This window comes from Heterocephalus glaber, unplaced genomic scaffold, assembly GCF_053883595.1.
Source record: "Heterocephalus glaber isolate CG9 unplaced genomic scaffold, H.glaber_assembly_v1.0 deba00001594, whole genome shotgun sequence".
Lineage (NCBI taxonomy): Eukaryota > Metazoa > Chordata > Mammalia > Rodentia > Bathyergidae > Heterocephalus > Heterocephalus glaber.
This window is the reverse complement of record NW_028258369.1, coordinates 5,713,892-5,726,213: the sequence shown is the minus strand read 5'-3', so window position 1 is coordinate 5,726,213 and position 12,322 is coordinate 5,713,892. Positions and strand designations below refer to the sequence as shown.

The following is a 12,322-nucleotide window of genomic DNA, read 5'->3' as shown; positions in this document are numbered from 1 at the left end:
AAGAACAGGCTGATACAGGGCCATGACTCCTAAAGACCATTAGGGGAAAAATATGAAAAAGAATAGAGCTTCAAAACTTGTTTTTTTAAAAAAGATAAAAAGATATGATGAAAGTGATTTGTTTTATTCATAAATTGGATTTTATTTTTGTAACCAGTAACCAAAAGAGAATTGGCTTCACTCATCCATTTGATCAAAATTAATTGTTTCTAAGCAGTTTTGTTTGTTTGCCTGTTTGCAGTACTGTTTCAGGCCTTTACACTGAACTGCATCCCCACCCATTTTTAAACTTAAAACAAAAATATTTTTTACACAGAGTCTCACTAAGTCAGCAAGTTGCCCATGCTGGGCTTGAGCTTGTGATCCTCCTGCCTCAGCCTCCCAGAGTGCAGAGACTCCACCACACCTAGCTGTAAACACAGTTTCAAGCCACTGGGAGCAAATACAGAGACCCAACACGACAAACCTATGGCATAAATGACAATATAGCTAACAAAATATCCTCTTACATTTTATATTTCAAAGAAATTAATATTTGACATAAGTCACAGAGATTCACATTAAGATGTCCCAAAGTTCTTAGCACTCAAGGTCACTGTACCACAAAGGCTGCACCTGTGTTCGAGGTCGTTAAAGGTTTTTTTTTATTAAAATAAGATATATTTAAATGTTGATGAAAATTAGTTGTAAATATGATATATTTTGTTTTGCTGTAACAAAACATATGATGGCAGGGGTTTTTGTTTTGTTTTGTTTTTTGGCACAAAATAAAGTTGCCTTTAGCAGGAATAAATCATTCTTATGACATTAGCAGCTGTGTAGTCAGTAAAGAATTATTGTTGCTATTAGTTGGAGGTATTTATAAACACTTTTATTTTCTAAGTGCTTTACAATCACTTATTGTCTAATTAATATCTAATCATCTGTTTACAAGTAATAATCACACATGTAGTGCAGTTTATTCAAAACTCCAAACACAGCCACCATCACACTCAAGGATGCTGTGTAAATTTTGGTCCCTCCCTCATGGAGTTTGGGTCTAGACATACAACTAAAACACATAATACAACAGAAAAAAATGGATAAAAGATTCCTCACCTGGATTTGAGCATACTTGGAATTCACAACTTTTTTCACTACATGAACATCAGTGGATAAGAAAGATGATAGGTAATTTCCAACACTTGATAGCTCAATTTCACTGAGATATAAAAACTTTGGGGGGGGGGAGGTACCAAGGATCGAACTCAGTACCTTGCACTTGTGAGGCAGGCGGCGGAACCACTGAGCTAAATCCCCAGCCTGAAATATAAAAACTTAATTTATAGTCGATAAAATTGGATGATAGTCTACAATAAATGTACAAGGCCACTTGGTGACCTCGGCATTGAGATTCCCGCAGAGAAGGTCTTTCTGGCTCAGAAGATGATGACTGGGCGCTGCAACGGCGCCGGGAAGCCTGTCATCTGCGCCACACAGGTGCTGGAGAGCATGATCAAGAAGCTGCGGCCCACACGGGCTGAGGGCAGCGACGTGGCTAATGCTGTTCTGGATGGGGCGGACTGCATCATGCTGTCCGGAGAGACAGCCAAGGGCAACTACCCGCTGGAGGCCATGCTCATGCAGCACCTGATTGCCCGAGAGGCAGAGGCTGCCATCTACCACTTGCAATTATTTGAGGAGCTGCGCAGCCTGGCCCCTATTACCAGGGACCCCACAGAAGCCGCCGCCGTGGGTGCCGTGGAGGCCTTGTTCAAGTGCTGCAGCGGGGCCATTATCGTGCTCACCAAGTCCGGCAGGTCTGCCCACCAAGTGGCACGGTACCGTCCCCGTGCCCCGTCATTGCTGTGACCTGCAATCCCCAGATGGCGCACCAGGCCCACCTGTACCATGGCATCTTCCCCGTGCAGCAGGCCTGGGCTGAGGACGTGGACCTGTGCGTGAACTTGGCCGTGAACGTTGGCAAGACTCGAGGCTTCTTCAAGACAGGAGATGTGGTCATTGTGCTGACCGGGTGGCACCCTGGGTCCGGTTTCACCAACACCATGTGTGTTGTGCCTGTGCCATGATGGCCCTGGAGCCCTTCTCCGGCCCCCTTCCCCATCCCCTGCCCCCACCCCATCCATTAGGCCAGCAATGCTTGTAGCGCTCACTCCGGGATGTAGTGCGGCACTGGTGGGCTGGGACACCTGGGAAGATTGCATCTCTGATTGGCACCTTTTTGGGCTGGTGGCCCAGAGCTGGCAGCCCCCAGTGTGTCCCCATCCCAGCAAGGGATGAGGAGGGAGGCCCAGAGCTTGTTGCAGGACCTGTTCAGTTCCTGTAGAAAGAGGATGCCCAGAGAATCCAGCTGAGGCGGACAGCATGGGGGCTGAGGACATGAGACAGTGAATCTGGTGTACCAGACTCTGGCCCTGGCCCCAATTGCTCCCGGATCGACTCAAGCCTCCCTGCTCAACCTGTGCACCAGTTCTCTGCACCCGCACTCCATGCACACACTCCACCCGCCTCCTCCAGGCCTGTTGCTATAGAGCCCACCTGTGTGTCAATAAACAACAGTGAAGCTCCAAAAAATAAATAAATAAAATAAAATAAATGTACAAGGCCAGGCACCAATTTAACATTGAAACTATTAACCACAATGACTATTTCAATGATATTCATGAAAAAGAGCCAATGTACCAAAGGTGGTTTAGGGAACTTCAATCTAAGCAGGTTCAAATCTAGACTAAGCTACAATCAGTGTGAACACCTGCCAGTCTTAATTATCCAACACAAATGAATATACTACTATTTTCCTTCTGTAACCCCAAGTGTTATTCTATAAGCAATTGTAGAAACATTCAAGTACGTGAGTGATAGCATATTAGTCCAGTTTTCCCCCCAGGATGGATTTTCTTGCAAGTAGAATTAAGACTTTTGATACATGCTTTTTGATATTATTTTCAAATGGTCCTCCAGAGTGGTTGAGCACATTTATATTTCCTCATATATGGTTAAAGAATTGTCTTTCTTCATTATCAGTCTGCCATAACCAGTTTTATTCCTTCTTGCAGTCCCACCAGGCCCAGCCTCCCTGGGCACTGCAGCAAATACTGAAGGGTCCTGAGGACTTTTTTCCTGGAGCCTTCAGAATGTGATACAAATGATCTTGACTGGCAAGTAAGTAAGAGACCAGGAGGGATATATTCCTTAATAAGCGAATTATTATTACAGTCCTTGGATTTTATACTAATAGATTTTGAATGACCTAGTCTCCAAAGTGATTGTTTTGCAAAAACTGCACTCAAGGAATGCTCAAGGACCTTTGGCTAAATTTTCTGTATTCGTTTCTTCAGTAACTGTAACAATTTGTCACAAAGTTAATGGCTGAAAGCAACACAGTTTTATTATCTTAAGGTTCTGGACCAGGGCCAGAAGTTTATAACAGGGTCTCAATGGGCTAAAAATCAATGTATTGACATGATTGCATTTCTTCAGGAAGTGCTGAAGGAGAACCTGTGTCCTTGCTTTTTCCAGCTTCTAGAGGCCACTTGCATTACTTGGCTCATGTCCCACTTTCTTCCATCTTCAAAGCCGGTAACTGCATCACTCCAGCCTCTGTTCGGTAGTGTCATCTTCTATTCTACATCTTCTGTCTCCCTCTTTCACTTAAAAGAACCCTTGTGGTTACATTGAGCCCACCTGGATAACCCGATACTCTCCCACCTCAAGAGCCTTATTTTAATGATATCTGTAAAGTTCCTTTTGCCATGTAAGGTAACACATTCACAAGTTTTAAGGATTAGGACCGACATCTTTGGGAGGCTATTAGTCTGCCTGCTGCACCTTTCTTAACATGATCTAGACCTGGAATCTCATCTCCAGATATTCTGAACAATACATTGTCTGTGATTTCAATACTTGGTAATTTGTGAAATCCTCCTCTGTGTCACAAGCACTATGCCCGGTTTGCAGATAACAACTGATACTTAGAGATGTTAAATAATTTGGCCAAGGTCACAGAGCCGGTCAGTGGCAGAGGTGAGTTTCAAATTCAAGGCTGTAGGATGTCAAAGCCCTGGTTCATTATCTGGTGCCTTGGTATCTCTCCACTTCCAATGCTCTGATCATTTTGGTCTCTTTGGGTAGCCTTCATGTTGAAAACTTTTCATTTCGTTTCTTTGACATTTAATAATACAACCTGGCTAGATAAAAGCTTTTATTAACTCCCAATAAACCTCATATTTGACTCATTCAGTAAATGTCAGTGCAGGATGTCATCACAAAACACACATTCAGATTGATGTCAGGACTGGGGTGTAGCTTAGTGGTAAAGTGCTTGCCTAGCATGCATGAGGCCCTGATTCTAATCCCCAGCACCACAAAGAAAAAAAAAAGATGATGCCTTCACATCCTCAAATAAATCTCCCCCCTCCAAAAAAAATAGCATCAATGGATTCTTCCTCTGCAATACAAACCCAAGTAGATTCACTAAGTCCTCTTCTCTGTGGATGACATGTACATCCCTGAATAATAATGGGCGATGCTGGTGAGAAATGATCTTTCCAAAAGCCCACAAGTATATTGAATACCCTATTTTGTCCATCAATTTTGAAAGATAGTTTTCCAGGGTACATCAATCTGGGTAGGAGGCTGTTTTCTTTTAGGGCTTGGAATATGTCACTCCAAGCTCTTCTTGCCTTGATGGTTTGTGTTGAGAAGTCTGCTGTGATTCTGATGGGCTTTTCTTTGTATGTGATTTGTTTCTTTCCTCTAACTGCTTGTAGAACTTTGTTTTTCTGTTGAGTTTCTGGAATCTTAACAATTATACGTCTATGTGTAGATTTTTTTTTGATCAAGGCTAGTTGGAGTCCTATATGCCTCACTTATCTGTATGTCAAGCTCGTTTCCCCTGCTTGGGAAGTTTTCTGCCATTATTTCTGTGAAGAGTTTTTTTATGTCATCTGCACTCTCTCCTGTTTCTTCATTGACTCCAGTCAGTCTTATGTTATTCTTCTTTGCATCATCTAGCAGCTGCTGGATTGATTTCTCATGTTCCCTTATAATTTTGAAGCAATTTTTTTTCCTGGTCATTAATTGCAATCTTATCTTCTATATCTGAAATTCTGTCTTCACATTGGCTCATTCTGCTGTGTAGACTTTCAATGGAGTTTTTCATCTCCTGGAAATCTATTTGCATCTGTTTTATGGATTCCATTTGTTTCCTATGTTGGGATTCCATCATGTTCCTGAGCTCCTCTCTAGATTCATTAATCATGTCTTGCACTAGGGGCACAATTTCTCCTGTTATCTGAGAAATTATTTCTGATTTCATTTTTTCCAGATCCCCTTTTGTTTCCAGTTCAGTGGGTGCAGGTGGTTGAGTATCAGAGTGTTCCATCTCATTTCTCTTTGGGGTTGCTGTAGGTGATCTGGAAGTCTGGTTTTGAGACTTATTTATGTGTTTTCTCATTTTGACTGGGGAGGTGCTGTTGGCACCTGCACAGATTACCTCCTCTGAGCTGGGAGAGGTGGGACAGGGGCCAGGACCAGTGGTAGGGATGGTGGCCCAAAAGCCCTTTCCTGTGGGCTGGGAGCAGTGGAAGGGATGGTGGCCAGGAAGCCCCTTTCTCTGGACCAGGAGCAATGGGACGGCAGCTCAGAAGCCCCTACCTCTGGGCCGGGAGCGGCGGGACTCAGTACCATGGTCTGGTGGTCTGGTGTCCTCTGCATCTTTGTAGTGTGGAACCAGGTGGAGGTGGCTGTCCAGAGGAGTGGGGGGGGTATTGCATACCCTATTTTGAAAAAAGAGAGCCTAACATTTTAGGGATCCAAGATTATGTCATGATAAGTCTCATCTCTACTTCATTCCATAAGTTTCTCTACCCTACTTGTACCTTATAATTACCTGGGAAGCTTTCATTAACACCGAGGTCTGGTTTCCACACCCTAGAGATTCTGGTCTTACAGTGTAGCACAGAAATTTTTAAAGTGTAGGACCACTATGATGAAGCAGAGATGAAGGATTCTTTTAAGACATGGATTTTGACACCACCACCCCCCCTTGCAGCTAATAATAATAATCTTTTAGCTAATAATAATATTTTTTCCCTCAAGCATCTCCATTTGGTTTGTGTTGAAAGAAAGAACCTCTATTCTGTAAGTGTCCCAAGAACCTGGCTATGTAAAAACCTTCCATAATCCCAAAATCAATCATTCAACACCTAGTCTACTAAAGTGCCCATGAGAGACTATGTCAAATGGATTATGAGTGGTGCTTGAGAGTAACTGTATGCAGCCAGTGGTCTCAGAAGCCCACTCTTGCTACAAGAAAATATTCTCTAGAGTAAGCAAGTAACTAAACATGGGATACCCACAACTTCAAAGGAAATGAGCTCTTTATGAAACAGAGTTTGAATGAACTCATTCAACCATAGGCAAAACCATGAATAGTGAACTTTGGCAGTCCCTAGCACATGTAATGCCACCATTACTCAAAACACATTTGGAATAAGTCTTTTTTAACATTTCCATCATGGAAACTCCTCAAGGCCACTCATGAGAATCAGTTATTACTGGTATATAATCAAATCTGAATTGTTGGACCCAAAGAGGTATTAAATAGATTTATCATGCACCTGTCAAACATTCATTGACTTTTGGTTGTTTCAAAAATATCAGAAACACATCCTCCCCAGGATGATTTTACCTTTAGTTATATCCAACAAGAACAGAGGGTAGCATACACTATCGGGAGACTCCTGAAGGATCGGAGATAATCCCTGTGACCTTAACTCTAGATATGAGAAGGCAAATACTGTACCCAAAACTATGCTCTGAAGTCAATTCTCATAGAGCAGAGATTCTGAGTAAGAATCATTTGTAGAATTTGTCAAACTACACTTTTCTAGGCCCCAGAGAACCTAATTCATTAGGCCAAGAAAGACCCAATAACTTGAATTTTGATCAGGTTCACAGGTGTTACCTGGAATTTACACTTTGAGTAACATTGTTGTAGAGCAATTATAAAAATATTGTTAAGTACAGGGGCTTACTAGGTGAAACTGTGAAGATAACAATATTCATATGGCACCTGTGGTGCTTGGGGTGGAAGTGCAAAGAGGGCGCGAAGGGCCGCGCTGCAGAGAAGGCCACCACTATGGATGATGGAGGAGAAGGTGTCCAAGCATTTGCAGAAGGAGGAGACATTTATTGAGTATCGGAATCCAAGTGAGTGCCTGGACCTGGACCACCAACCCCTGTGGTGAACAACCAAGGAATCAAGGTGAGCTGGTTCCAGCACCCAGAAGGAAGCTCCCCCACCTCCATCCCAGGCTCCTAGGGCAGTGAAGCTCAGCCGGTCCAAGCACCCGGAAGGAAGCTCCCCCGCTGCCATCCCAAGCTCCTAGGGCACAGAAAGTGAGCCGCGTGGGCGCCAGAAGCACCCCCCCTCCCCGGCAGAAATTAGAAGACACATAAACAAGCCTCAAAAACAGACTTCCAGATCACCTATAGCAACCCCAAAGGGAAACGAGATGGAACACTCTGATACTCAACCACCTGGACTCTCTGAACTGGAAACAAAAGAGGATCTGGGAAAATAGAAATCAGAAATAATTACTCAGATAACAGCAAAGATTTTGCTCATGGTGCAAGACATGATTAATAAATCTAGAGAGAACACAGATAAAAAAAAATAGAGGATCTGAGGAACATGATGGAATCCCAACATAGGAAACAAATGGAATCCATAAAACAGATACAAACAGATTTCCAGGAGATTAAAAACTCCATCAAAAGTCTGCACAGCAGAATGAACCAATGTGAGGATACAATTTCACATATAGAAGATAAGATTGCAATTAATGAGGAGGAAAAGAAAAATTGCTTTAAAATTGTAAGGGAACATGAGAAATCAATCCAGCAGCTGCTAGATGATGCAAAGAAGAATAACATAAGACTGATTGGAGTCAATGAAGAAACAGGAGAGAGTGCAGATGACATAAAAAAACTCCTCACAGAAGTGATGCCAGAAAACTTCCCAAGGAGGGGAAAAGAACTTGACATACAGATAAGTGAGGCATGTAGGACTCCAGCTAACCTTAATCAAAAAAAAATCTACACATAGGCATATAATAGTTAGGATTCCAGAAATCCAACAGAAGAATAAAATTCTACAAGCAGTGAGAGAAAAGAAACAACTCACATACAAAGGAAAGCCCATCAGAATCACAGCAGACTTCTCAACACAAACCCTCAAGGCAAGAAGAGCTTGGAGTGATGTATTTCAAGCCCTAAAGAAAAACAGCCTCCTACCCAGATTGATGTACCCTGCAAAACTATCTTTCAAAATTGATGGAGAAATAAGATACTTTCATGATAAAGAGCACCTCAGGAACTTCATGAATACCAAACTGGCACTCCAAAAAATTTTAGACAATACCCTAGGAAAAGACAATGAGGATCACAACCCCAGGAAACCCAGCAGAATGAATCCATTGGGAGTGACAAATTAAACGCAAAGTGAGGGAATCCAACAAAAAGAAAAAGTCATGACAAGGCTTTTAAAACTTTTGACTTCATCTCCCTAATGAGTGTATAATTCAATCTTATTATTGTGCTGATTAGTATTTTTCTGATTCTAGAATTGCACACCATTCCTTGTGCTATACTGGCTATTTATCATCTTCTTATGTCTACATTTTAATTGGGTTGTCTATTAATGAGCTCTAAGAATTCTTTATATATTCTGGTCATAGGTTACATGCATTGTAAATATGGTCTGTTTAAGGACTACTTTTCATTTTAATGATGTCATTTAAAGTTCTAAATTTTGATGGAATCTCATCAATTTTTTTTCTTTTATACATCATGGTTTTTGTATCCTAGGTAGTTCTTGCCTACCCTGAATTCATAAATATTTTCCCTTATAATTTCTTCTTAAAGTTTTACACTTTTAGGCTTTCTTATTTAGGTTCATAGATCACTTCAAGTTATTTTCATGCATGGAAAAAAAGGGTTGAGGTTAATTTTTTATATACGGATACCAGGTGTTCTAGTGCCATTTGCTGAAGACACTATCTCTTCCTCGGCTCTTGAATGGAGTTTATATTCTATAAAATGCTAATGTTAAATAATCTTTCAAAACTCAGTGGACCATATATGAGTGGTTCTATTTCTAGATTCTCTGTTTCATTCAAATGATCTATATGTCTTTCCTTACACCAACACTGCCTCGATTACTGTAGCTTTAGAAGAAGTCTTGAAATTGGGTGCTAAATGTCTTCCAACACTGTTTTTGTTTTTGTTTTTGGCTTTTCTGGGTCCTTTGTACTCCTACATAACTTTTAAATTTCAATATCCAGTTCTTCATTTATAGCAAGTATACACAGACCTGAATTTTTATACATACCTTGTGTTTTCTAATCCTGCTAAATTCAAGTACAAGTTCTAGGGGCTCCTAGAGATTTCTTAGTATTTTCTCTGTAGATGATCATTCCATCTACATATAAAGATTTTGCTTCTGCCGTGCCAATCCTATCCTAGTTGTGTCATTTTATTTCCAGACTATTTTGGTTTAGACCTATGTTTCAAAGTCTAATGGACAGATGAAGAGTAGACATATATGCCCTTGTTCCCCACTTTAGGGAGAAAGCATTGTATAGTCTCCATTCACAGAAGGAGTTTTTGTTGGAAGTATGGAGTACATGTCTTTGATCTGTTAAGAAGGTTCTGTTCTACTTCTAGTCTCCTGATAGCTTTTACCATGAACAGCTGTAGAATTTAGTCCATTACTCTTTCTCCCAACTAGTGACAGGATCATATGGCTTTCTCCTTTCCTCTGTTAAAATGATGACTTTTGGGGGTGGATCTTCCAATGCTGAACCAACACTGCCATCCCTATAACAAAACCACTTTCTACATCCTGCCAGATCTGACTTCTAACAGTTTGTTTTGTTAAATAAATTTCTATCTATGTTCATACTTTTTTCTTCTATTATCTTTATCCAGTTTTAGGATTAGCACAATGTTGAGTTCCTAAAATGAGGGGAGAAGTGTTCCTTTTTTCTGCTTTAATTGTTTGATATAATTTATCAGTTAAAATGTTTATGAGCCTGCTGTTGTCATATAGGTAGGTTTTCAAGCTAGGAATATACTTTCTTTAATAGGTGCTATTCAAATTTTATCTTTCCTCCAGAGTTAGTTTCATTAATTTGTCTTCCAAGGTACTTCTTAGAAGTTGTCAAATTTATTTCAAAACAGATTTTTGTAATATGCTTTCTATATCCTTTTAAATTCTGTAAAATCTGTGGTAATGTCTCCTAGATCTTAATATTGTAATTTTAAAAAATGTATAACTGATATTGTGTAACAGGAAGAAAAGGTCTAAAAGAGCAGAGGAATTGGGAGGGGTAGGGGAAGGGAAAAAAGGGAAAGGAAAAAATATGAGACGAGGAAAAAAATGGAAACAAGGTCTTTGCAAATAGGGAAGGGTGGAGGGGGTGAAGGGAGGGCAAGGGAAGGGGAAAAAAAATAAGAACCAAGAGACTCAAGTAATGGTACAAGATCCCAATGATGAATGTAACTGTATTGTATACCTAAAATGTACCAATAAAGTTAATGGGGGGGGGAAACAAAAAACAATATTCATATGAATATATGCAAATTCTATAAATCTTTTTAAATGTTAGCAATTGTCAAAAGAATTTAAGAGCCTACTTGAAAAGACTCCTGCCAGCCAAAGATGGAAAGCTTAAGCATCAATAAGGGTAAGAACTACAATGGATTGAAACCAATCAAATATGTTTAATTTTTTGACAATTATTTAAGACCTTTATTAACAGGGGCTTGCAGTTTCTTGACTTTTTTTAATCAAGTTGTAAACTTTTATTACAAATTAGAAATTAAGTTCTTAAAAATCTCAACTTGACCAGATATGAAACAATTTAAAAACCTTTAAGGGTAGGGCCGGGGATTTAGCTCAGTGGTTCCACCACCTCCTCACAAGCGCAAGGACCCGAGTTCGATCCTTAGTACCAAAAAAACAAAAAATAAAAACCTGGGCTGGGGATTTAGCTCAGTGGTTCTGCCGCTTGCTTTGCAAGCACAAGGTCCCAAGTTCAATCCCCGGTACCAAAAAAAAAAAAAAAAAAAAAAAAGCACCTTTAAGGGTATATTGAAGAAACCAGGTCTTTAAAAACAATTTGTCATTACCAAAAAGAGAATCTTTCAGTAAAAATAATAAAAACCCATGCTGCATAGATAACGCAGACAGTTCTAGTTATATGGTCAATGGGCACAAAGCAAGCACTGAAGGTATTCAGTTCTAATCTTTTGTTCATTTCTTAATGCTGGAATTTCATAAATAAAACATTTTTAAATCCATGAGTTCATAGTACTATTAGGGGAAAACACCTAAACCTTCCATTGTTTGCAATGGAGGGTAGTAGAGAGCAAATGTATTATTTTGAAAACTTGGAACTACAGAGAAACATCCATGTATTCACCTTGCCTTTTCTGTGCTTTCTTTTTGGGTGCAAAACTATCTTTCTGGGGGCCCAAATAGTGAGGGGGAGTGTGTCATCTTAGAATGAATAACAAAGAAAGCGATGGAGGTAATGAATTATCACTGCTTCCTAGCCCCTAATGAATGCTGAGCATTAACTACTGATAACATGACAGAAAGACAGATAACCCCAGATAATTCTGTACTCCTGCACCACCTATGAAACAGTCTTTCAAGTAAAGAGAACCTGACTTCGATCACACCTCTTGATCTAAGACCAATTTATAGGAAATACAGAAGAGATAAATGAATATGTTAACACCACAGGGATACAACCAGCAAAATCTAGATCGTGGGAAACTCTGTATGACAAACTTTATTTCTTCAAGCAAAAAATTACAAGAGACCTATGGATTAAGTGAAGTCTAAAAGACATCAATCACTCACGCTGTGTAGACTATTATTAGGACCCCAATTCAAAACACTGTAAAAAATGCTAACATTAGACAATTAGAAAGTTGAACAATTTCTGAATGCTATGAAGAAATTGTCAATTTTCGGGTATAGTAATGGTATTGCATTTGTGTTTTCAAAACTTTATTTTATAAATATATATATTAAAATATTTACATATAAAATATGTTGCTTGGATGTGAGGAATGGATAGAGCTCTAGATCATCGTGCTAGTGTGCTACTAGCACAATTTTGCTCCAAGATAAATTTTGTTTGTTACAACTTGGAGGTGGTGCTACAGGAATCTAGTGAGGGAAAGCCACGGAGACTAATAAACATCCTGCCACGCACTGTCCGCCTCCAGGGGAAAATGGCCCTGC

The 12,322-nt window shown here is 40.1% G+C and overlaps 1 protein-coding gene and 1 pseudogene across 2 annotated transcripts in view; one reads left to right on the top strand and one right to left on the bottom strand.

Moving 5' to 3' along the window:
• Pcyt1b (phosphate cytidylyltransferase 1B, choline) overlaps positions 1-12,322 on the bottom strand; it is a 100,706-nt gene that overhangs the window by 77,726 nt on the left and 10,658 nt on the right. The gene's annotated exons all lie outside the window — the stretch shown is intronic.
• Positions 1,342-2,129, top strand: LOC101705791 (pyruvate kinase PKM pseudogene; annotated as a pseudogene).